Here is a 25,912-nt window from a genome sequence, read left to right as displayed (position 1 = left end):
CGCGCCCAACCTGGAGAGACGGGGGAAGAATCCTTCCAGAAGAATTTGCAGGCGTGGATTGGGGTAATTTTTTTTTTTTTTTTTTTTTGGCGAGATGGCGTGGGGGGATCGGAGTTAGAAACGGGGAGGAGGAGGGGGGGAGTTTCTTGGGGGAGGCAAAAAAAAAAAGTTTTCTCTCCTCTGCAAAAGGCGGGCAGGGCGCCCTAAGTCCAAGGACAATCCATGGAAGTGTTCGCTTCTTCACAAGTTGTGCAAACGATTTGTTAGTTCATGAGCCTAATTAGTGCGGGGATCACATAAACAGCTTCCTCCGAAGCCTGGTAAATGGCTTGATGATTGGTCGCTATTACTCGCCCTGAGGTGGAAGGGGGGAGACTCTTTAAAGTGCGTCAGAGGGAGGCGAGCGCCTGGGAACCCGGAGGCCTGGATCCCGGCCGAGAGTGGAACGGAGTCGGCGCCGCGGCCTCAGCCTCAGCCTCGCCTCCCGCGCCCGCCCGGCCGCCCGGCCTCGCCGCACCCTCTGCCCGCGCTCCCGGCTCACTCACTCCCGGGGCTCCCGCTCCGGCTGCGCCTCCTCCTCTTCTTTCGGCTTCTCTTCCTCCTCCTCCTCCTCCTCCTCTTCTTCTTCCTCCTCCTCCTCCTCCTCCTCCTCTTCTTCCTCCTCCTCTTTCCCCACCTCCTCCCGCTCTGCCACCGCCTCCTCCTCCTCCACCACCACCACTCCCTCCGGGGCACCCGGGTCCCTGCAGAGTCCCCGGCCGGCGCAGCCTCCGCGGCGGCCTCCTGGATCCCGAGCCTGCTGAGCCCGAGCAGGTAGGACGGACGGACGGACAGGCGCTCGGATTTCTTGCGCCTAAGCGCTCCGCTGGCTGCTGCCCCCGCGGCCCCGCGTCAGGGGAGCTGGGGTCGCCCCGGGAGCACCTCGAGGGTAAGCGGGCGGACGGGCGGGCGGGCGGGGATTGGTCCTGGGCGAGGGCTACCAGAACCGTTCGGTCCTTTCTACCCGCACCCACGGCGAAATTGCAGGCGGCTTCCTAGGTGAAGGGGGAACCTGGGAGTTGGGGGGGGGGGTCCTCGCGCAGCCCCGAGGTCTCAGGGTGGCTGCGTGTGCGATCCTGCTTGCTTTCCTGTTTGCAAGTTAAGACGGAGTCCACGACTCTGCTGGGGCAGTGGGCTTCGTGTTCGCCCCCAAGGCTCACCATCTCTGGGACTGGGCTCACCCCCTTCCCCAAAACAGTTCCTCCTGTGGTATCTGGGGCCGAGGTCCCGAGGTCAGGGGAGAGGCTGTGAGGTGCTACTCTTATCATTCCGTTGTCGTTATTATTTTGTTAGTGTTACAATTATTATTATTGTTGCCGTTGTTATTATTATCTATTACTATTTTGCCATCTGTTGTCCCAGGGGCGGGTTGCTGTGCAAACCTGGGGCTCACAACCAGGGACTGCAGATCGCATCCCCGGTTCCAGGCCGTGTCCGCATTTTCGAGCTCGCCTTGGGTTTTGGGATGATTTTAGGGCCGCGTTCCCTCGTCCCCATTGGCTCTCGCAGCGGCATAATTATGATCACATCCCCTAGGCTGCTGGCGCTGCTCTCTGTTTATTGGTGGTTAAAGATCTATTATCTATTCATCAGCCGCCTCTTTTTTTTTTCTTTTTGCCAATTACATTCTTCAGAAAAAAAATGAAGTACCAGCAGGTATTTTGCACTTTTACAATTAATGATAAAAAGAAATCTGGCATCCTTTAGACCATGACTTGGAAGCCCATGTCATTTCTGTTAAGAATGAAGAAATGCCTGTGTTTGGTGACTAGGTTGCCGTGAGACCCAGAAAAAGTCGATTGGGAAGGGGGTGGGGGGGGTGGGGGGGGGGGGAGAAGAGCGAAGTCATGTGATCGAGGCAGAACCGCCACCAGATTTATCCATGGAGGGGGCCCAGTTCTTAGGCCTTGCTCCCTCCTCTTCCCCAACTGCCTCCCTCCCCACCCTGGGTCTCCCTTGTCCTTCTCTGGTTTTACCTGCTGTGTATTTCTCCACTTTATTACAAGCATGGTTTGTTGGGGTGAGGGAATCCAAAAAAAAAAAAAAAAAAACCCTTCCAGAAAACTCTCCAGGCAAGAGAGGCGTTAGGAGGGCACTTTCTAGGCGCCTGACCTTAGTGAGGGGCGGACAGAGACCATGTGTGCTGCCCCCTCCCCTCCCCCAGCCTTCCCTGGGAAATTCACACACACACACACACACACACACACACACACACACACACCAGACAGGTGTGGGTTTCAGTTTTGCCCTCACACAAAAAAACCCGCCCCTGCCTCAGGCTGCAGACCGCTGACACCAGCTCTGGGCAGGGGTCCTGGCTGGGTTTTCATCCTTATTGGGTACTCACGGCCTTGCTTTGCAGCCCTCTTAGCCCCATCCTTTTCCCAGACCCAGGGATGTCGGATGTTCGATCCAACCTCTTGGGGTGCAGTGCATGTAAAGATATACCTCTCTGGGGCCTGTCCCACCACCCTCCAAAAATATTTTCTCTAGCTCAGAACCCCCCTCCTTCCATTAGGCTGTAGGGACAGACACCCCACCAGGCGAGGCCTGCGCAGGTCCCTAAGTTGCCTGGGAGGTGGAGGTCTTTCAGCTGGGCCAGCCAGCCAGCCTGGAGTGGAGGTAGAGGTCAGCCCTCCATTTCCAATGCCAGAAAGAAACACCCAGCTTAGGCCGGCTGTACGACCCTGGGGTGAAAGGGAGAGAGCCCCCTTCTCCTTCTCCGTGATGGCTCTCCAGGAAGGCTGGAGGGTCAGGCTCACCCTAAGGCCCTCCAAGCTGGGCCTTAGGTTCCACGAAGAAAACTGTGGGCACTAAAAGCCTGGCTGCAGGGCTGGCAGTGACCATACATCGTGCAGTTAGTGATAGCGACCTTGGTGGGGATATAAGAGCAGATGACCTTGAGGGCATCCTTCAGTGTCTCCACAGTGTGTGATTCCTAAGGGTGTTTCCGCTCTTTGAAAACTTTCAGGCTGAGCTCTAAGGTGTACTGGGCACCCCCTTAAACCCTTAGCCCTCTTTGACCAGAATGTGTCTGGAGGCCCTTTGGAGCCCAGACCCCTCAGCCTCTCCCTCCAGGGGCAGAAGGCCCAGGCAGCTCACAGCCAGGTCTCTGCTAGCAACATCCACTGCTGACCGCCCGCTGACCGCTGACCGGGCCTCACAAATCCTGCCGAGAGGGTCAGGTTTGCCCCAGGGACTCTAGTTGTCGGGCGGGTGGGCATGGGTGTGGCAGCTGTGGGCTCCGGTGCCGCCCTCCTGGCAGGATCAGGATTTGCCAGTTCCTCTGCCTCCCTCACCACTGGCCCCAAGCCTCGCCTGGGCCCCCAAGAGGGGAAAGTGGGTTTCCAGGGAGTCAGGGGCCCTGGGAAGCCCTGGAAGCTGGGTAATCTATGCTAATTCATGCGCCCAGCCTTGAGATGCTTGGGAGGGTCTGTGCAGCCCCGCTCCTAGGCTCCTGCGAGGCGGCAGGTGTGGGGGAGGGGGAGTGTGCGGGAATTAACTAGGAAAGTAGGAGAGTAACTCCTTAACCCGACTGGCGGGTGGAAGGCAGCCAGGGCCCAGGACACCCTGGACTCCTCTGGCCTCCGGTCCTTGGACTGGGCGGCTGCATTCACGTTACTGGTGGCTGAGGCCTCGCGGAATCCAGCCCCTCTTTGTTCCTTAGCTGCCCTAGGAAGGTGAGCGCTTGTACAGGCAGCATGTAGTGGGAGAGGGGGATTTCTGGGGCTCCTGATGGAACAAGGGGCCCCCTTCCCCCACGTCCCAAGCCCAGGGTTGGGCGCTGTAGACTCCGGAATCTACATCTACGCTCTGCAGGCCGCCAGACTAGCAGACGCACAATGAAGGTTCTAATCTTGGATCTGGCACTTACCGACCGACCAACCGACCAACCGAGTGATCTTGGGCAACATGGCAACCCCTCCGGACCTCCACTTTGTCCTCTGTCATAATACAGCCAGCGGGGTCTACAAGGCGTTGGAGGGCAGGAGTCAGGCCTGTTTGGGGGAGTGATAGATCCCTCTACTTTCTCGTGGTAATTACATGTCTGTAGTCGTTTTTTCAAAACTCGTAGAACTAACTGTACACGACAAAGGGTGACTTTTACCCTATGGAAGTTATACCTTATTATCCTGTCCTCCCCCCCCCCCAAAAAAAAAGAAGTCAGGCAGGGGTGAACTTGGGCAAGTTACCTAACCTTTCTGGGCCTCTGTTCCCTCTTCTGTGACATGGGAGTCAAGAAGAGCATCTTGGCCCTGGGGGCTGCCCGTGAGACCAGCCATGCAAAGTGGGCAGGCAGTGCCTAGCACACAGCGAGCTGCAGTAAAAGTCACCTCCTGTCCGTCCCGATGTTGCTCTTGTTACTGTCACCTGCCCCCCTCCAGGGCTTGGGGGCTGGACTTCAAGGATGAACAAGAATAAAGCTGCACAAACATAACCTACGGCGGGCCTCACGCTCCTGCCATGAGCATCTCCATGCTCCCTAGAAGTCCAGGACTTCCCTGGGGAGGTGTGGGGGGTGAGAGAGGCCTGGATTCCTGGTTAGTGGGAGGCACTGAACGCGGCAAAGATTTCTGGGGATCGCCCCAAACCTTCTGCTCTGGGTGCCCCACCAGGATGTCTGTCTTTGGAGGAGCAAACAGCAGTGCCCCGGGTCCTGCTGGGCCTGGGGGGTCCGGGGTGCGTGCGTGCTCAGGTGCTACCTGGGGTCGCTGCATGTGTGACCTTCGCGTTCTTGAGCCTCGATGGTTTTCTCATCCGTGAAAAGGAAATGTCAATATCTTAACAATCGTTTGAGAGGAGTGCGTGAGCTAATGCTTGGCAGGGTCACTATTCATCGAAGGTTATTGTTAGGCTATGGCCTCCTGGTGCTGTCCCGGCCACGCAGCGCACCCTGCCCCACCCAGCTCCCAGCGGCTGAGACCCTCTGGGTGAGCCGGTACTGAGAGCCCGCACCGGGCGCCCGCCAGGCAGCGGGAGCGAGGCCATCAGCGGAGGGTGAGCCCTTTCCCAGGCCCTAAGCTTGCGAAAGGTGTGCTGGGATGGGAAGGCCAGGGGCCCGGTGAAGAATTCCTTCATCCCACTCTGATGCCCAGTCCCTGGGCCTCTCCGGACGCGTAGGGCGGCGGAGGGAAAATGAAAAGAAAAACGAAAGCCTTAAAATGTTTGAAAATTGTTATGTCCAATCCCTATCTGGCCTCCTCCCTAGAGGCCGATCGCCAGGCGGGCGCGGCGGCCTGGGACCCGGATCCGCGAGCGCGCAGCGGCGCCTAGTGGCGAGGGCCGGGCGCGGGCCGGGGACCCGCGGAGATTCCGAGGTCCGTGCGCCCCGGGTGTGTGCTGGGGCGGCGCCCCACGGTTACGCTCTTGGCAGGACCGCAGTCCGGGCCAGGAGAGGAAGTCTAAGGAGGCTCACCGGCCACCGAGCAGAGGGGACGACTTGGAAATGTGTCCCTGCCCCCTGCAGCAGCTCCAGCTGTCCGCTGCAGAAGTCACCATCCACGCAGGAATTCCAGCCCCACTCGCAGTCGGGCTTCCTTCCGAAGGGAGCAGAAAACGGGGACAGATTCTGCTCCAAAAAGGACGAAGCGGTCAAGATGCCCTGTGCCGGGGCGATGGGTAGCTACCCCGCACACAGGGGGCCGCAGCTCCACGCCTGAGGTCGCACCGCCCAACTGTGGTAGCTCAGAAAATGGGCCCCTAATGGCCTGCCCTGGGGTGGAGTCCGAAGGGCTGGGTTGTGCGGTGCGACTCTCCCAGCTTCGCGCCCCCTCGTGGCCGGCCGAGGGCGCCCTGAGACGGGTCCTGGTGGTTACTGCGGAGGTGGAGTTAGATCGCCCAACTGGGAGGCCGCCACAGCCCCAGACTGGCCCCGGTGACCCTCCCCCTCCTCCTGGAGTGTGTGGACCCGGCCAGTCCGGAGCAACCTGGCTTCTCCGGTGAGGCGAGGCCGTGGAATAGGCGCAGGGTTCGCTGGAAAACCCTTGCGACATCAATCGCGTGATGGTGCGGCGTTCATCTTGGGGGCTGAGCCCTCGCAGGAGAGCCTGGGCCCTGAGCCCCGCCCCTGATGCCCGGGCTGCAGGCAGCAGGCGCTGCCCTTCTCTGGACGTCAGCAGCAGCCTCTGAGCGTCTGGGTCTCCGGGGGTCTGTCCGTTTGGAGAGCCAGGGACTCCGCACTGATGCGTGGGACCGCACGCAGGATCTGACCATCATCCCTCCTTCATCACGTTGAAACTCATCAACCCTCACACCTGCCCCGGCCTGAGGGTTCACTAGGTCCAGGTCTCTTTCTGCCTCACCTGCCTTCAAATGAAAGTCTCGGGCCAAGTGAGGACAGAGAGGGACAGGCAGACACAGACAGGCAGGAATTCGTGAACGTGGGTGCTCTTGCTCTGGCGACTGCCAGGGCAAGGGTGGAGACAGCTCCAACCCCCCCGCACTCGCCCCCATCCCGTTGTGGGTTGTCCATCTCCCCTCCGGAGCCCCAGAAGCGGCGGTTCCATTGGGCCACACGGGCACTGGCTGTTGCTCCCAGAGACAGACAGGTGGCTTCCACGGCCTTGGGCCGCAGGTGGAGCAGGGACGCACCTTCCGACTCCCCTGGGCCGCCTCCCAAATCTTCTCATCTGAAAAGGCTCTCACCACCGGTTACCGGTTTTGTAGCTGTTTGGGGTCCAGTCCTTTTAAGGAGCTTCTTGGGGTTACAAGCGCCAATCCACCTTGGACGCCAGGGGTGACTTCTGAAATGCTGGCTCCCATCAGCCCCTCTTTTGGGGAATGGTCACTGCTTTTAGAACCTCCCTGTTTTCTTAGAAAGGGGATTGTGGCCCCGCGAGGACAGAGGGAAACTGCCCGCCTTTTCTCTTGGCCGCGGAAGATCTGCCTGAAGTGTGTGTGTGTGGGGGGGGATGTGGGGAAGACTTAAAAGAACAATTCATTCACGTGATCGCAGGGAACCGCACGATCTGGTGTGGAAGGGGTTAGGGTACCCATTCTTCGGATGAGAAAACTGAGGCTCAGACAGGTTACACAAAGCACTCTCACCTCTTGGCCGCGCATGCATGCGTGGTCACTCCAGGGGGAATCCTAGGACAGCCCCTCCCCCCTCTGCTGGCCCCCCGCCCCCCCCCCCCCAGTTGCCAGACTCCTGCATTTAAGCGAAGAGCCCTGACAGGCAGACGGGGCACCCAAACCGTCTGGGTGGGGAGGCTCTGGCAGGCCAGCCCTACCGGGTAACTCCCATGCTTGCTTGAGCCCACTTGCCCACCACTGCCCTCCAGGCCCTTTCCCCAGGCTGGGGCCTCTCCGCAGTCACCTCCTGGGGCCTCAAGCCCTGGTGTGGGACTAGAGGACCCGCAGTGGCCACTTGGAGGCCATGAAGGAGGGGGGACGCCCGGCGCTCCGAGGCCGAGACCAAGACTCCCTGCACTCCACACCCTCGCATTGTTTCTGTGGGCGAGGCAAAGCAGCCCTGAAACCTCCCTGGTGCCCAGGAAGGGTGCCTGCCCCCCCTACCCCCATCCCCCCACCTCTGCCGACAGAAAAGCAGGAAGCCAGCACTGGCAGGAAAGCCCCTCAGCCACGGACCTGTGTCCCTAGCTCTGCCCTGCCTTCGCTGAGCTAGGGAGACAGAAGCCCCGGGGAGGGGGGGGCCGCCCCCTCCCATGGGGCAGCTGCAAGCCTCCGTGGCCTGGAGGCCTTTCATTACAGGGGCCCCTTAAGGTGGCCAGGCCGCCCCCAGGGCGAGCAGCAAAAAGCCTTCTAGTTCAGGCCCACAGCTGCCCTCTCGCCCCTGCCACACTCACATTCCGGGCCCCTGACTCCCGGGGTTTGGACACCAGGCCCCACTCCCTTGCGGCTGATCTCCCGGGCGGGCGCACCGCGTGCGGCTTCCCCTATGGCCCCGCGGAGCCCTCGGCTGCGCGGCCAGCCTCTGGCGGCTGGAGGAGAGGCCAGTGAGGCCCGAAGGGACCTGCAGGAGCCTGCAAGCGATGGAAGCCAGGTGGGGCCTCTGAGACCTCCCCGCTGGGTCCGGTGTGCCCCCCCCCCCCAACCCCCCACCCCTGGCAGGGACCCGGAGAGGCCCGACCTCAGTCGCCCTGCGCTTAGCCGGCCGCCAGCGGCTCGCCCGGGGCTGCGCAACAAAGGGTGGCATCGCGGCGGCGCGGGCAGGGACCTCATTGGTTCAATATTAGCTTTTCATTCCAGTCTATTGTGCCCGTCTGAGATAATATTGACTCTGAGGTGAGAGCCCACAGACGACGGGGCTTGTCTAACACTCCGCCGCGGGGCGCCCGAAGGGGAGAGGACCGGGAACGGAGAGCTAAAGAGACGGCAAATAACGGCGGCGCGCGCGGCGGGCGCCCCGGGCCACGGACTGCGCCCGGCCTCTCGCCGGAGATCTGCGGGTCCGCAGAGGGCCTGGGGCCCGCCAGCCGCCCCGAGGAGGGGCACTGAGCATTCCCATGGGAAAGAGCCCTCGTTTAACACGCACCCCATTTTCCCAGTCAATTGGTTGGCGGCTCCGCTTCTGGGGAACTCCGGGGGAGAAGGGATTCACACGCACGCCGTCTCAGTTTGCCCCAAAGCCAGCGGCGGCCACGGCGCGTGTCCCCCTCTCGCGCGATGCCATTCGTTAGGGTAACTTCTCTGCCAACGCGGTTTTCCGCTGTCCCCGGCGTGGGAAGAAGAGCAAACGCACGCAGCCGCGGGTAGGCGGCAGGACCTGCGTGCGTGCGGCGGACAGAAATGGCTCGCCGCGCCTTTTGCTTTTGCTTTGGGTCCCCTTGCAGCCCCTCCGCGGGTTTCCTAACCGCAGCGATCAAGGCGTCTGGCACAGAAAGGTTCGCTTCCATTTCCAAATGGCCTCCTCGAGCCTGCGTTGGAAAAGGCGCTTTACGCATCTGAGACAGACCCCTTCAGCTTGCGGCTCCCGGGACCCACCGGCAGCTCAGGGCTGGCGGTGCGGGGGAGCGCGGGGCCGGGGGAGGCGGGCCTGGGGCCCGACCCCCCTGGAGCGTGACCTCTGGAAGAAAGATCATCTGCTCATCCGGCTGCTCCTCCGAGGCGGAGCTGGCCTTTAGGAATCTTTACATCCACCCGGACACGTGGGCGTGTGGGGACCTGGGGAGGGGCAGGGACTGGGCTGGCAGGCAACAGCCCGGGGGGAACCCTTGTGCGCCCCCCTGCTTCTTCCCAGGTGCCCGGTGCTGAGCTGAGGCTCAGGGACACCGACCTACAGCACTCTTTCCAAGGACGACATTCTGTTGACTGTATCTGTGACCTATAACACATGACATACACGTAGCCCAGTTGTATTGTCTGTTATGTAACCTAATATGTATTATATGGTTTCATCATACGTAGTATTTAACATGTATTTAACAGCTAGTTCCTATATTACATTAGTATTATATTACGTATTTAACGTATTGTATGTTGTATATAGTTCTGGATCTATATTTCCATCTATTTCATTTTTTTAATATGTGTATAAAAATATCTGGGGCGCCTTTAATCTCCCTGCAAGTACATACTTGATCGTTTGAATGCAACGTTATAAACTCCTAATCGAAACCACTTTACCATCGGCGATGTCTTTATAACAAATACCCCGGAGTCCAATTTCGGCACCAGGGGAAGGCGGGGCGACGTCAACTGGGCGGAAAGGGACAGCGGGTCCCCCCTGAAACCTGGTTTTCCAAATGCCCGTTCCCCCCGGGGACAGGAGACCGCGCTCCGGCCCGGCGCCGCCTGCCCTCCTCGCTGGCGCAGCGCTGGCGGTTTTGGTTTGGAGAGAGGCTGCTTGGAGCCTCGGACGGTCCCTAAACTGGTGTCATGAATTAAAAATGAATCGGGGAGCGCAGCATATGCTCCGCCGAGGCGTCTGGGAGCGCAGCGAGGCCTTTCACCCCGGGTTCTGGGCTGCAGACGCCGCGCTGCACGGATCCGGCCTCCGCGCCGATGCGGGCGCAGCAGCGCTCCGGGCTCCGGGCTCCGGGCTCGGCGGGTCCCCGCTCCAGCTGCCCGCCCTCCTGACCCCACGCCTGGGGGGCGGGGGGAGCTGCGCGGGGCTCCGAGCGCCTGCAGATCAGGTGGTCCCGACTCCAATCCGCTCCTCGTATCGACTCCGAGCTCAAGTGCGCGGGCAGCGGGGCGCTCCGGTGAGGGCAGGGCCAGGTGGGCCGGGGACGGTGAAGTCGGGATTTCAGATGCCCCTACGTTATCGCTGCTTTAAAAGGCGGGAGCCTCTTAGGGATCCAGCGTGTGGAGGGAAAAAGGAAAAGAGAAGGAGAAAAAAAAAATCGAAGTCAGGTGTGGCCCACGAAAGGATCAGAAATGAGAAATAACAACTTTACAAACAGACGCACAGAAGGCGCTACTTTGGAGGCCTGGGAGTCAGGGAGGGAGATTGAGGTGGGGGGGGGGGCTCAAGAAAGACCTCGGGAAGGGGAAAGAGGGGGCGTGCTGTGGGCTGTTTATTTCTTGAAGTTCCAGGTAGCCACTGGGAGGAACAATGGCAGAACAAAACAGTGACATTTGGCTCAATCCTCACCAAGAGGTTTGGGCGCCCCACTTCCAGCAAAACCCCAGACTCAACGAGACCCCAAGCCTGCCCCTGATCTAGTCGGATCCTCAGCCTCGGCTAAAGGTTTTTGTGGACTTGGAGGAAGAATGCAGGCTGTGCCCTCCCTGCCCTGTCCAGTGATGGGCCTCCCAGACTCTCTGCTAAGAGGAACTAGGGATGGGGGAGTGGGAAACCTCCCGCGCCTGTGAAAATACAACCACCGACCCTTCCCCTGCCTTCCCCTTCCCCAGGGGCGGCAGCCTCCTGGCCTGGCTGCAAGGGAGGCATCTGAACACACACAGGATGCCAAGCGGATCCCAGTGCCAACCATGTGGGTGTGCATCTCCCCCAGATCGGCTTGGCACATCTGGCCGGTCTGCAATGTTTTTCCATCCAGGTGATCCAGCTTGCCTGTGCCCAGTGGCTGAAAACTTTATTCTAATCGTGTTAGCTTCGGAGTTCCATATTTCTGCCCCTGCTCTGAGCCCCCGTGATCCCGGTTTTAAGGGGCAGCTGCTTAGTGTTCCTGGGAACAAGGTGCTCATTCGTCCCCAAGGCATCTTGCATGAGTGACAGACCTTTTCTCTCATTGATGGCACCTGTCCCAGGTACTGTGCTTCGTGCCTGTTCAAGGATCTATCTCATCCTGTCCTCCCAGCAATCCATTAAGGTATGTTCATTCCCACTTTCCAGATTTAAAAAAAAAAAGTGAGGCTCTGACATGTTGAGGCGTTCACCCAAAGTCACACACACAGCTAGTAAGTGTGGGAATCTGGATTCCAACCCAGGTCTGTCTGACTCCAACACCCCTCCCCCCATGCCCCTATCTCTTATTTCCTTTAAAATACCCCCTTTGCCCCATTGAGGAAGTTGAAGTCCATAGGGTGAAGCAAGAGATAAAACTTTGCTAAGTCCCCCCAAAAGTCAAAAACCATAGGCATAGAGCCTGGATCCCGCATTCTCTCTGAGCATTTATTTCCATCCGGAAGTGATCACACACGTTGGCATCAGGGAGTGGATATGGTTTACAAAGGCCTTGCTCACACTTCACTTTAGTCACCCCGTGAGATGGATATTGCCGGTAATACCCCAGATCAGAGAGGCAGAAACGGGCTCAGTGAGGTTAAACAATGTGTTCACTGCCCAGCCAGCTCACCCAGAGCCCTGGCACCAGCCCCGGGCCGGCCCATTCTGAGCCTTCGGGCTCTGCAGACACCACATATGGGACCATTTAACCAACGGAGTTGGGCCTTGCCTTCTGTTGTGAAATTGCTAGGTTGTTTTCTCTTTGTTTAAAGTGTTTCTGCAAATATTATTTCAGGATTCAAAACTTTCGCTTGATGCCTCTCTTATACCATTCTTTCTCCCTGTAGGCACCCAGCTGTGTGGCAGAGCCATAAAGGAAACAGGACAAGAAGTTGCCCCTTATCTGTGTTCCCATGATAGTCAGAGACCATGGAGTATATGTAGATTTTATCTGCAATTGTATATTCTGCTCTATAACCATTTGCCTTATGCACCTCACCAAAACTCAAATGCAGGATCAAAAGTTTAAAGTTTAATCAAGTGTATTTTTTCATGATTCTAATAGAATTTTTAACCCTGGCTTTAGGTGATGTTTCTTCTTTGCTAAGATCCAAGGGGAAGCGCTTGAGGTTGGAAGAATCCTTTGGTCAAAGGGTTCCATATCCAAAAGAATAACCAAGACTCCAGATAGGAAATGCCTTGAGGAGTCTTTGACCTTGAGCTGATGGGACCAAGTACCTTGCCCCTAGCAAGAGCCTTGCCAGGGCTCCATCTCACACTCATTCTGAACCTCACTTATTCACTCTCCACAAGAGCCACATCCCCTCACTCCATTAAAAAAAAAAAGAAAAACCTTTATTTTTGTCTCATAATTATAAAATTATGTGTATCTATTTTTTTATATTTGACCAGATGTGAAAAAAACAAAGTAATGATCACTTAAATTCCCACATCTTGGAAAAGAAATTAGATTATGTCTATACCTTTTTGTTATCATTGTTCTAGTAAATGAAGGAAGGGGAACAGGCTCTGTGTGATTCTGTTTCTATGAAGTTTGTCACTGAATTCAGAGCAGTGGTTGCCCTGGGCGAGGATTGACTGGAAAGAGGGAGCCAGGGAATTTTGGGGGGAGGGGGCGGGTAAAAATGCTCTATGTCTTGACTTGGGTGATGGTAACACAGATGTAGACAACTGCCAAAACTCATCGCACTTAAGACCTACGTGTTTTACTATAAATTTTTACATCTCAATAAAGAAGAAAGAAAGAATCTTGGACAAATATTATAGCAAAAGACCTAAGAAGAAGAAGAAAGACAAGCCACACACAATACCTAGAATTTTACAGAAAGGGATACCAGGCTTCCCCCCACCCAGCCCCACCCCCAGTGCACCAGCTTCCCCCAGCCCGAACACCCTTGGCAGGCCTGCAGTTAAGTCCAAGAGGGCTGGTCCTTGAGAAGGCAGTGCAATCTTAAGACCCTGCTGGGGCTCACCATCTGCCAGACTCCTTTTTTCAATGCACTGCATTTTCTGACAGGGGTGGGGGTCCCTGGGAGCCTCACAAGAATCTGAGCTTGGGTCAGGAAGGATGAGCAAAGGTCGTAACTTTCGTAAAGATGATACCCCCGAAGTTTCTTTCTTAATCACCGTCTAGGACTCGGCATGTTGTACTTCCTAGGAACAATGTTATAAATAATGGTCAAGGTTCCAGATTTGTCCTCCCCCCAAAAAATCTATTACACGCCTACTCATAAAACACAGAATTTTAAGCTTGGTAGGAACATAAGTGTATTGAATTATTGTGGTTGCGTGCCATGGAAAAATGGGAGGCAACTAAATCTCCCCTCACCCCTTCCCCCCTCCAAAAAAAGACAATATACCAGCTTTCTGCTGCCAGGCATTCTATTGGCATTTGGGATTTAAAAATGAAAAGTACCTCCTGATATTTTCCCTCAGGCAGCTCACTGTTTAAAAGACTATCTTGTAAATAAATAAGTGCAATAAAATCGGATAGGTGTTGTGATCGAGGTTGTTATAATAAAGCAGAAAAATAGAGTGAGTGCTTGTTGGCAAAGGAAAGCAAACACGTGTTTGAAGCCCTGAGAGTTGACGGGATAAGGAATTAGATTAAGACCTATAGAGAGACCCTAAGGGGCCATGGGGCCGGTGGAAGGCAAAGGGCCCTAGATCTGATTCCACTTGGGATTGTACGTCTTCCCTTTTCACTGCAACCAGGGCATGAGTTTGACTTCTCCGGCATGCCTGGGGCTGGTTGTTTTGTTTTTGACGTTTCACCTTATTTGAAGGGAGTAGAGGTGGACAAGACTCGCAATTCCAACGAGAACAGGAAAGAAAATTTAGAAGGTACTTAAGCGTCGGAGAAGGAATGTCACAGGTGGTTTGACCCAGCAGTGAGAGACGAAAAAGCAGAAGCCCAACCCTGGGGAAGAAAGAAAAGGCCATTCTCCACACCGGTCACCAGGTGGTGGAGTTGACTAGGGACCGCGTGGTTGCTGTCTTGAAAGCAGAGTGGGTGAGGAGGCCCTTCCCCCCCCCCGCCCCCCAGAAGTATCCGACCTCCTAAAGCCACATACTCATTCATTCAGCCCGTTTTGTGCACTTACCATTTGTAAGGAAATTTGCAATTGACCTGCAATTAACAGGGTTAAAGATTTAGTGAATTACGGTCCTTGCCTTGGAGGACTAGTTGGGAAGCTAGACAACTATTATTTAACGTGTCCAGACATAAACTCTCCTGTTTTTCCCTCCTGATGCTGTTTTCATTAGTGAGTGGGGGGTAATAATGATGCAGGATCTAATAACCTCACACAACTGTTCTGAGGACAGAATGCGATTAGGGCATAGAAACTCCTCTGTAAAATGCAGGCTTCAGACAAGCATTCATCGTTAGAATACTTTTCAGCTACGCTCTCCCCTTGCTGATCAAGTAGTCGTTCAACCAATATTTACTGTGTGCTTATGCTGAGCAGGCACTGTTCGGGCACGGAGCGGTGAAGAGAACAGACACAACCTCTGTCCTACGGAGCTGACATTCCCCAGTAGGACGTCTGCTGACATAAATAAAAAGATTCATCAGGCCTGGCTGGCGTGGCTCAGTGGTTGAGCATCGCCCTATGAACCAGGAGGTCATGGTTCGATTCCCAATCAGGGCACATGCCAAGGTTTCGGGCTTGATCCCCAGTGTGGGGCGTGCAGGGGGCAGCCAAGGATTTTCTGTTATCATTGATGCTTCTATTTCTCTCCTTCTCCCTTCCTCTCTGAAATCAATAAAAATATATATATTTTAAAAAGACTCATCAGCCAGTTAAGAGAGGCAGGAAGCTTAAGATCGTGTGTGTGTGTGTATGTGTGTGTGTGTGTGTGTGTGTGTGTATCCACTATTTGTAATATTGTAAAATTGGAAGTGATCTAAGTGTCCCTTAATGGGAGACTGATACAAAATCATTACGATGCTACACAGAAAACTGTACAGCTATTTAAAAAATGGAGGTGGCTCCATTTTTAGTATCATGGAAAGGTCTTTAAGACCTATTAAAAGGAGAGAAAAAAAAACAAATTCCAGAACAATACATAACATGATCCCATTCATGTTTAAAATAAACACTGCCTGCTCATGTGTTTATTCACACACTAATCTATAGTTACATGTGAATACTTAGATCTAAACCAGAGAGAAGTCCTGGAAAGAGACACTATGTTGGGGGAAGAGAGAAGAACCATAGGGATGGTGTGGGCCTCCCACTTTTACTGACCACGATGTTAATCTCTGACCGAGAGAGTGCACTTGCGCCTTGCTTGTGTCATTAAACAAGGAGACACACGCATGTGGTGCAATTGAGTTATAGCGCTCTGCGTATGGATGACAGTCGTTACTCTTCTCGTCTCCTTTAATGTTGTTTTAATGTCTGCAGAGAGATGTCTACACACGGAGGAGATGCTGCCAAAACATAAAAGGTGGAATTAAAACACGGTGTCCTGGCTCGGAAATCTTGCCTCTCCCCACCCCACCTGCAGTTTATAGTGAAACCTATTTTTAAGAGCATCCCGGGATGTTGGATAGGAATCCTTGATCTCCCAGTTCTGAGGCACATGTAATTATTTCACAGTTAAGTCGCTTCGGGATCTTTGCGATAGATATGACTTCATTACGAGAGCATCATGCCTCTCCCAGCAGTAATTGGGCTCTGGCCGAGCCAATGCGGGGGTTCTGGTATGCGATGGGTGGCGCCCAACAGGGTCCCCCTGGTTCCCAAGCCGAGTCATGTGGGCTGGCCCTCGCTCTGGCTGACCTCTGCAGACCAGCTCCTGCATCCTGGCCGAATGTCTTCCATTGTCTCTCAGTGACCTTGGGCAAGTCTTCTCAGCCTCTGGGTCTCCAGTGGAGGAACTTTATGGCCTATCACATCATTATCAATCCTGAACCTCTGATTTTTATTGTGGCAAGTTGTTACAGGAGGAAACCACATTTGTTCACATGCACCCCGCCACGTGCTGGGACAGAGAAGCAGAAAAGCAAGGTCCCTGGCCTTAGGAGCCACGGCGGAGTCCAATTCTTGGGGATGTTGAAGCTGGCGAAACTGCTAGAAAGGTGGCCCGGGAACAGAAGTGCGGAGAGCCCCCTGCACGTCTCTGCAGCCACTTGCTCTACATCTCTTAAATAAAGCTGGCCTCTGTTCTCCCAGCCCCTTGTTCTGAAAATAAGGCTGGTGGTCCCTCAAGGGGCTGGGCCACTTCAGGTCCTAGAGACGGACGCACATCATGTTACAGTAGGACAAGAGTCTCAGGGGTGGAGACAGGGACAGCCTCAGGTCAGGGTGAGCTCTAGAAGGACTGGAGATGGCACCTGGGTTCTCACAGCCCATCCACTGATTTGGCAAGCTTTTATTGAGCAACTGCTATGTGCCAGGCACTTAGCTAGACTGTAGGAGCACCGTGGGAACCAGGCAAACGTATGCCTTGTATGGCTCCGGAGCTTAGAAGACTTTCCTGGGCAGGATGATACCCTCTGAGAACGCTCAGCTCTGTGCCCTTCCCCGGGGCCCCCCCGAGAATCAGCCCAACCAGTCTTAGCTGCCAAAAAGCAAAAGCTGTGGGAGGAGGCCAGGCATGCCAGACACCAGGGCAGGAGCCAGGGGTCGGAAGTCACCCTGATGAGGCCGAAAACTCCAGAGTGCCCTTGGTCAAGGCCAATCTCCAGCAAGGGGAGCTGGCTTCCATGGACTGAGGGTGGGTACGTGGATTCCCTCCCAAGATCCCCTCCCCATTCCCAGGCGAGCAGGCAAGCTGGCACAGGTACTGGCTAGCAGCCCCTGGAGATGGGGCTGGGGCGGCCCCTCCACTGCTGCGGGTTCAGGCCCCACCCTGAAACCCATTAAACCAATGCCTTGTATGTGGGTCCCTCCCAGCCAAGAGTGGGGGGGATGGGGTCACAACCTGACAGGTGGCAGCAAGTGGCATGCTCAGGGCTTCTTTGGAGGAGGGACTCTGTAGAGGGCCCCCTGGGAAGGCACATGGGCATTTCTTTAATTATTGTCAGCTGAACTCAGGGGGACAGGCAGAGCCACGCCCTGGGAGCATGCTTCCCCAAAAAGGCTGGACATGTTATCAGTACTGACTTTTACCTTTGTCCAGGTGCCTGGAGCGGGCTTTGATATGTAAATCCAGTCAAGCACCAGGAATGCTCCGGCCTACTCAAGAATGCAAATAAGCTCCTTTGATCCTAAGTTTTGGTGATACTTCCTGGTATTTAGGGATATATAAATAAATGCACTGCGTGGGCTCAGGGTCCCTGTCCCTCCATCAGAGAGGATGGCGTCCCACCTGGCTCCCAGCTTTGCTTCTATCTTTCTATCTGGTCTCTTTCTTTCTTTTATTTCTTAATCCCCAGCTCCTCTACTCAGGAACCGGACCCGTTCCTTTTCCATGCTGGACGCGGAAAAGAGAGAACACCCACCAGGACTCTTTGGGGGCAGCGGGTGCCTTGGCATCAGGAGACCCAGAGCCTCTGGGGCTCATGTGCTGTCAACCTTGGGCAGGCCACCTGCCTCCTCTAGGCACATCCGTCAGATGTGCGTTGTTTTTTATTATACAAATCACACATGATCATCAAAGATGTAAATGTGACAGAAGAGGAAAAAGTCAGAGAAGGTGCCCCCCCCACCCTACCACCATTGACAGCCCACTGTGACATTCTTTTCAATATACAAGTAGGGCCCCCCCCCCCCCCCCCCGCTTCTAATGTATCCTAAGGGTACATTGTCGCCCAGACTTCCCTTCTGTCGGGGTAGACATCTGCCTCCTCCTTAAACCGACTGCACAGTATCCCAGCAGCCAGTGGGACATCTTGTGACTATTTCCACCGAGTAACTCCCCTGAGCTGGAATAACTGAATCAAAAATACGTCTTCACACCCTCAATACGTGGATATTATCATTCCTTTTAAAAATGTCGATGGCGATGAGTGAAAATATTTTTTTTCTGATTTTAAACTGATTATTACTGAGGTTGAGCATCTCTTGTGTGTGTGTGTGTGTGTGTGTGTGTGTGTGTGTGTGTGTGTGTGTGTTTAGAGGCTAGTTGTAGTTTTTCTGTGTAAAACTTGCTCGTGTCTTCCCAATTTTTCTGTTGGAACGATGGCCTTTTTCTTATTTTAAAACCACGCTTTATGTAGTAAAGCCCTTGGTGGATTGCTTGTCATACAAGTTACATTTTCCCCGAGTTTGTCATCGGTGGAGGGGGTGTGTTTCCCGTCTCAACAGTTTAAATATTTATGCAGGTAAAATTGATAAACTTTTCCTTTATGGACTCAGGTGTTTACCTCTTTTTAAGAAAGGTCTTTCTCTTTCCCCAGATTATGAAATTATTCTTCTTCAGGTTCTTTGGCAACTTTTATAATTTTTTAAATGTGTGCAACTTTCATACATTTGAAATTTTTTCTGTGAATGTGGCAGGAGGTGGAAATCCACTCCCCCCCCCCCCAAATGGATAACAAATTATTCCAACACTGTTTATGGAACAATGTAGCTTTTCTCCATGAATGAGAGTGTAGCTTTTATCACATAATAGATCCCGTGTATACATCTTATTCCCCATTAACCTATTTTATCCTATCTTACCTTCTGTTTTATTCATTAATTTATTCGGTATTCCTACAACATTATCATAATGATTCATTACTCTGACATTGTAATATCTTTTAAAAGCCAGTAGGGCAAGAGCCCTCTCATTTTATTTATTTGTTTGTTTTGTTTTATAAAAATTACCAATTCTGATGTACCTATTTTCTTAGATGATATTTAGAATCAACTTGCCAGAGTGTGTGTGTGTGTGTGTGTGTGTGTGTGTGTGTGTTTATGGCCCAGCCCTCCCCTGATGAGCTCCCAGGCTGGCCCCGTGTCCATGGCTGTCCCTGGCGAGGTTTGTCCCCAGCACTGCCTGGTGCTTGCTGGGTCCGACCTCACCTCACTAGGGTCAAGAGGCCCAGGGCTCAGGATTCGGAGTGGGATGTTCTGGTGGGAAAGTCTAAGGCAGTGGTTCTCAAACTTTCTAATGCCGCGACCCTTTAACACAGTTCCTCATGTTGTGGTGACCCCCAACCATAAAATTATTTTCGTTGCTACTTCATAACTGTAATTTTGCTACTGTTATGAATAGCACTATAAATATCTGTGTTTTCCAATGGTCTTAGGCGACCCTGCTAGTGGTTCTCATCCTGTGGGTCTCGACCCACAGGTTGAGAACCACTGCTGTAGAGCCTAAGACCATCGGAAAACACAGGTATTTACATTACGATTCATTAACAGTAGCAACGAAAATAATTTTATGGTTGGGGGTCACCACAACATGAGGGACTGTATTAAAGGATCGCGGCATTAGAAAGGTTGAGAACCACTGGTCTAAGGCCATTAGCCTGAGAACTGACACGGGAAAGCTTATCTAGGCCCTTCAACTTGCCAGTTCTGCTCATCAGAAGATGAATTGGAATTGCATGAACCTTATAAATGAATTTGGGGGAGAACTGAAATCTTCCCACTATGTAGTCATCCCAAGCAAAAATGCAAGAATTTACTTTGTTTTGATTTTCTTTAATATGCTGCAATATTTGCTTCTACACAAGTTTTAGATATTGCTTGCATGAATTAGTCATTGTATTTTCAGTTTTGTGAGTGATTTATGCTTTGTTTTGTTTTTGCTATAGTGAATGCAATAATTTTTCATTTTATATTTTCAACTTGTTATTACTGTTAGATGAGAAAACTATTTAGTTTGCATCTGGCAATCCTTGTGAACTCTCTTATTGTTTCTATTAGGTAATCAGTTGAGTCTCTTGCATTTTCCATTTAAAAACTGCTTTACTTATTACCGAAGTAAAGAGTGTCTATTGTAGAAAATGAAGACACACAAAAGGAAACAAACAGTATTTGTGAAATCTATTCTTTCAGAAATAGTCATTCTTAACATTTTGGGGAAAAATATATAATATGCATACTTATAAATATTTAAGAAGAGTATCATTGTATATAACAATATCTACTGAAGTATACTATATGTATTTATGGCTGTTCAAATAGCATCATAATATGCATGTTTTCTAACCCACTTTTCCTACTTAATAAACCACAAATCATTTCCACATTATGAGTTTATGTTATCATTCTAACAGCTGTATTAAATGTATGAATTTATTCAAGCAATCTCTAACTTCAGGCATTTAGGTTGAGTCCACTCTTCAATATTATAAATCTATAATGAATATCTTATTACCTAAATCTTTGCAAATATTCGTGGTTATTTCTTTAGGAGAAATTTCTAGAAGTGGAATTTCGGGGTCCCAAGGCATGCAGAAATCTAAGGCTTTGGGGACAAATGAACACATTCCCCTCCAGAAAACGGGTCCCAATGTATTCTTCCACCTCCACTTTTTAATACATATTTCTTATTCACATTCTACTTTCTTCAATAAACATCATCATAGGCATTTCTTACGTTTTTCAACTCACTGGCCACATCATTTTCACGGTAACAGAATATTTGCTCAGCCACCCACCCTCTGCCGGAGCCTCCGCAGTTTCTTCTGCTTCCTGGGATGCACCCCAAGAGTTCCCAACTTCCAGACCCTCAGCTCTGGGCCACAATGTTTAACGTAGAAATAAAATGGTTAACTCGGCCTCCATCGTTTGCTCTCTGTGGCCTAACGGTGGCCGGGGCGGGGTGGGGGGCGGAGGGGGGGGCCTCCATGAAACGTGAACCATTCTTAGAGAGTGATACCTCCAAGTAGCAGAAGATCTACTTGTGCTTTAAAAACAAACAAAACAAACAAACAAACAAAAAACAAACACGCTCTCCCTTGTCATTTTTTGTCAGTGAAAAGGGTGTCATATTTCTCCCTGTCAGGAGCCCTTCCAAGCAGGGAATACGTTCTTCTAAGCAGCAAATGACTGCAAACACATCTGCATTGACAAGTCGCGGCTTATATCCTTCTATGGTGTTTCTGCTCTTTTGAAAATGTTAATAAAAACTTAATGTGGAAAAAAAACAACTTTTTCCAAATATGTGTACCAATGAGCCCGAGGCAACTCATACTTTCCTATAAAATAAAGTAGGTCACTCCCATCAATCATGTCGTCTTAGCACATTTTTTCCAAATTAGGAATTCTCAATCCATCATACCACGTTATGGCATCCCTTCTCCAAACATTTCCCTTTAATACGCTCTTTAACATGATAAGAAAATCTAATAGAATACATTAGTGTCACTTTCCCGTGATGGAGTGTTTCCTCCTGTTGCAATTCACAATGAGTTCGGGGAAACGTTTTTATAGTCCGCCCGAGAGCAGCGATCACTCGTTGGAAATAGGACAATGGCCCCGAAGCTGCCAAGGCCACACTTGGGTGTGAGCCTGAGGAAGATCGCAGGGCTCCCCCTTCACCTCTCCATGTGTTGTCTGTACAGAACACTCAAAAGACGCGTGTGTGTCCCAAAGCAACGTCGTAAATCCAGGCTCGGTACGTGAGGGGCGTGTTTCAGTGCAGCCCGGCGATTCGGGAGTGTTGCACACGCATGCACAGTGCCCCGTAACAGATCAAACGCGTGCACTGGGCCTCCTTTGAAAACCACATTGCTCCCAGAACCCTTCCAGTTCTCCTGGATCCTGCAGAAAGGGGGGATCCCTGGCTTCCTAGGAGTGAGATTCTCCGAAACCAGTTAGCGTCTTTGAAAGGTGAAGGTGGGCCCGTGTGAATGCAGGCTCTGCTCCCAGCCCGCCTGAGCTAGCTGTGTGTGCATGTGTGTATCGGCCAACTTTACCTGGCAACAGCCGGCTGTTTGCTTCCACCCAGATCTCTGCTCTCGGACTCATGTGTTCGGCGTTAAGCACTCGAGTCTCTTCAGGGACTTTTCCTCTGGACAGAGTTTTGGAAGGAAACAGTCAGGAAAGTTGGGAATGGGGAGGCCTGTGGAGCGCCCAGAGACTCAGCTGCCCCAGGCTTTGGCCACCCGAAAGGAAAACATCTGAATGGAAAAGAGAAAGCGGAGTCTATTTTCTGGACCTTTTGTCTGGCCACGTGGGGTCCTGTAGACACTCCGTAAGTCACATCCCTGTCCCTACCCCTCTTGGGAAAAGGGACAATACGGTCATGGTCTCTGATCACTCCTTGTGTCCTGGCACGGCCGCCTTACGGCCCCCAACTAACCACCCAGGGCTGTGTGTGCCCAAGAAATGCCATTAACTCGTTTATCACAAAAATGACTGTGCCAGGCCGTGGCGGGCAGAAAATGAGGCCCAGCTCCTGCCCTTAGGAGCGTGAAGTCGGGCTTGATATAAAGGAAAGAAAAAACGTCCAGGGAGTTCAGGGAGGGAGGAGTCACTGCCAGGTAGGCTTAGATGTGATCAGAGGTGAAGAAGACGATGAGTGCCCTAGCCGGTTTGGCTCAGTGGATGGAGCGTCGGCCTGCACACTGAAGGGTCCCGGGTTTGATTTCAGTCAAGGGCACATGCCCGGGTTGCAGGCTGGAACCCCAGTAGAGGGCGTGCAGGAGGCATCCAATCAATGATTCTCAATCATTGATGTTTCTATCTCCCTCTCCCTTCCTCTCTGAAATCAATTAAAAAATATATATATATAAATATATATATATATTTTTAAAAAGATGATGATTTTTGAACCTGGCCCTGAATAATGAGTAGGCTTTGGATCTGCACAGATGGGGAAAGGGCATTCTAGGTAGGTCAAGGCACAGAGAGAGTCGAGGGGCAGGTGTGAGACATAATTCAGGACCCGTGGCACGCAGGCTGCATAAAGGGAGGCCTGAGAGGACGTCTCAGAAGACTGAACCAGTGTGTGACGAGCCTTGAAGGCCGAGCTAAGGACTAAGCCTCCAGGAGTGCTCCCTCCCCCCCGCCCCCTAGTTGTTCTGGCCACATCAACACATTTGCTTGTAATAGCAAGATTATTGGGGTGACCATACTTAAGTTGGCGCGTCTGGGCCCCCTCAGTCTTTTAACTCGGTGACACTTCTCCTTCAGGCATGGGCAAGTGCTATAGCACGTTACAGCAGTTTCCATGGCTCAGGTTGGAAATTGCACCGTCCTGAAAATTCCTGCTGGCCTCCAAACCATTGCTCGCAGAGGATGCCCCACGTTCCAGTGTTTCCCGTGAGTTGATTAAAATGTGTAGAAGAAGCTGCCCCTTTCCTTCTGGCCCATGGACCCAAAGGGGTGGGGGGACTATGCAATGTAAGACTTCAGGAGCTTTGGTGAATCCATTTGTTTCCCACCAAACATTTATTGAGCAACTACTATGTCTGTGCTTAACTTTGCTGTATGTGCAAAGTGTGGAAACAAAGCGCACAGGATCCCTGTCCTCATGTGGTTTACCTTTTGATGGGAAAGAAAGTTAACAAGATCATTTCAGAGAGTTATAAAGGAAGGAAGCCCAGTGACCTGAGAGAGAGTGACCAGGGGCAGGAGGTGGACAGTCACGTCAGGGAAGCTGGTCAGAGAGGGCCTGGAGGATGAGGCTGAGAAGGAGCCAGCCAGATGGGGGGCCAGATGGGGGGCTGGGGGCAAGGCAGCAAGGGCACCCGTGTGGACACTTGAAGAAGCCAGTAAGCAAGAGAAAGGGGGGCTGATCTGGGATTTGAGGTGCAGTGGGAAGCACCTGCAGGTTTGGGGGCAGGGTGGTGACTGAGCTCTGAATACTGGGGTACCCACTTGAGAGCCGCCATTAGCCACCATCTGCTCCAGCCTCCTGGTTGCCGACTTTTCCTGCAAAGTCAAAACGAGAGCTCGGAGTGCATCGGCTTTTATTTTTACAGCAATCTTTGTACCCAAACCACCGTAGCATTTTTAATAATAAACTGGCAGGGAGTCAGACATCTGTACTTGAAAAAAACAGCCCAAGCCAAGTATTTCTAAATGTTTTATATTTACTTGTAACATTAGAATAACCATGAGGTTGCTTTTTGCATAATCGGAACCATTCTCATTAGGGTTCGACAGACCTCGTCCTCCGTGGGCCTGGGTGGTGGTTTTCATTACGGTGGTGACATGGGTCTGACGGGAGGGAATCTCTTCTTGAACATTCGTGGAGAAAAAGGGGAAGACGTTGAGGGAAGCCAGGGCAAGCTGGAGATATAAGAGCTCTGCAGAGATCATCATCATCAGCGTGGCATTGGGCTGCCATGAAAAGAGCCCAGGCTGGGCGACCTTGGGCAAGTCACTTAACCTCTCTGAGCTCCCATGTACTCCTAGCAAAGTGCGGATGGTAATAGAACCTCCTTATGGAGTTGTGGTGAGATTCCGGTGAAAGAACATAGGCAAAGAGGCCTGGTAAGAGGTGGTATTGGGTTGCCTTCCTCCAAAATTAGTATTTAACGCCCAAGACTGAGACAGGACCCCCATTGATGGATATCTTTTGGCTAAAGTAGGGTTGTAAGACTTGTCAAATAAAAATACAGGCTACCCTGTTACATTTGAAATTCAGATAAACAACAAATATTTGGTGTAAGTATGTTTCATGCATTCTTTGGACCATACTTAAGGTACACAAGTATTTATTGTTTATCTGACATTAAAACTTAACGAGACATCCTGTATTTTATCTGGGAACCCTGTTCTCACAGTTTAATGGTTCTAAGATCATTAAGAAAAAGTGTTTTTGAGGCACTAACTGGGCCCCTGCGTTAGAGGCGGTTTCATATCCTGGTAAAGACTCACTCACTCACTGAATCCCCAGTGCCCAGATGCAAGAACCTGGCATCTAAGTATTCAATAAAGATGTACTGAATGAACTGATAAAAGACCGTAAGACCTTGTTATAAGTCAATCAGGTTTGGTAAGTACACATTATATATATATGTGTGTGTGTGCATGTGTGTGTGTGTGTGTGTGTGTGTGTGTGTGTGTATGCATTTTTTATTTATTTCAGAGAGGAAGAAAGAGGGAAAGAGAGATAGAAACATCAATGATGAGAGAGAACCATTGATCAGCTGCCTCCTGCACGCCCCTCAGTGGGGATCAAGCCCGAAACCTGGACATGTGCCCTGACTGGGACTCGAATCAGGGACCTCTCCGTTCATGGGTCAGCACTCAATCAACTGAGCCACACGGGCCGGGCAGCACACATACTTTAAACATTCTTTATAGATCAAGCATCTCTGTCACCTGAGGTCGGTGAGAAGCCAGAGCCTCAGTGACCACACCCCCGACCTTCCACCACCAGAATCTACCAGGACCGAGAAGGAGGGCAGCCTGCCAGCTCTCGCCTTTTCTCACCACCTGCCACCAACCTGGGGCCAGATCTGTGCAGCTTCCCTCTCAGCCCGTGCCCTGAACTCCCTCCACGGCGTCCCCCAAAACAACTTGGGCTGTCAGGGTATTTCACACCAGTTCATTTCATACTTCATTGACTCTATTAAACGAGGAAGATAAGACTTCCAGGTTCAGCGTCCACTCTTTGCTCCCCCTGCCTCCGGTGAACAGGAGACATCTGGGCTGCGGCGAGGGGCCTGGCGGGGCCTCGGGCCTGGAGAAGCTGCGGGTGGGAGGGAGGGAAAGTCAGGTGTGGCTTTCCATGTCCCAGGCCAACAAACGCCCGCGTTTCCTGGGAATCTGTGAGCACGGAGGATTTCCCCCGGAATCCAGGCTGGGCTTATAGAGCAGTGATCCCAACATCAAGAAAAGGAACCGGCCAGTAAATTCCTAGTTAGTTCATTTTCTAAGACTTCTGAATGTGTTTTGAATTTTCTCTAAATTA

The 25,912-nt window shown here is 52.4% G+C and overlaps 2 long non-coding RNA genes across 2 annotated transcripts; both read left to right on the top strand.

Moving 5' to 3' along the window:
- The first annotated feature begins 2 nt into the window (after positions 1–2).
- On the top strand, positions 3–12,558 carry LOC114232522 (uncharacterized). The gene is made up of 3 exons (XR_008558738.1): positions 3–63; positions 11,218–11,279; positions 11,983–12,558. It is a non-coding gene; the product is annotated as an uncharacterized LOC114232522 (long non-coding RNA).
- A 10,631-nt stretch (positions 12,559–23,189) lies between these two features.
- Positions 23,190–25,595, top strand: LOC129152024 (uncharacterized). The gene is made up of 2 exons (XR_008558739.1): positions 23,190–23,310; positions 25,303–25,595. It is a non-coding gene; the product is annotated as an uncharacterized LOC129152024 (long non-coding RNA).
- Positions 25,596–25,912: the final 317 nt, after the last annotated feature.

This window comes from Eptesicus fuscus, chromosome 17 (genome assembly GCF_027574615.1).
Source record: "Eptesicus fuscus isolate TK198812 chromosome 17, DD_ASM_mEF_20220401, whole genome shotgun sequence".
NCBI lineage: Eukaryota > Metazoa > Chordata > Mammalia > Chiroptera > Vespertilionidae > Eptesicus > Eptesicus fuscus.
The sequence above is the reverse complement of the archived record's forward strand: the minus strand, read 5'-3'. Positions and strand labels throughout refer to the sequence as shown.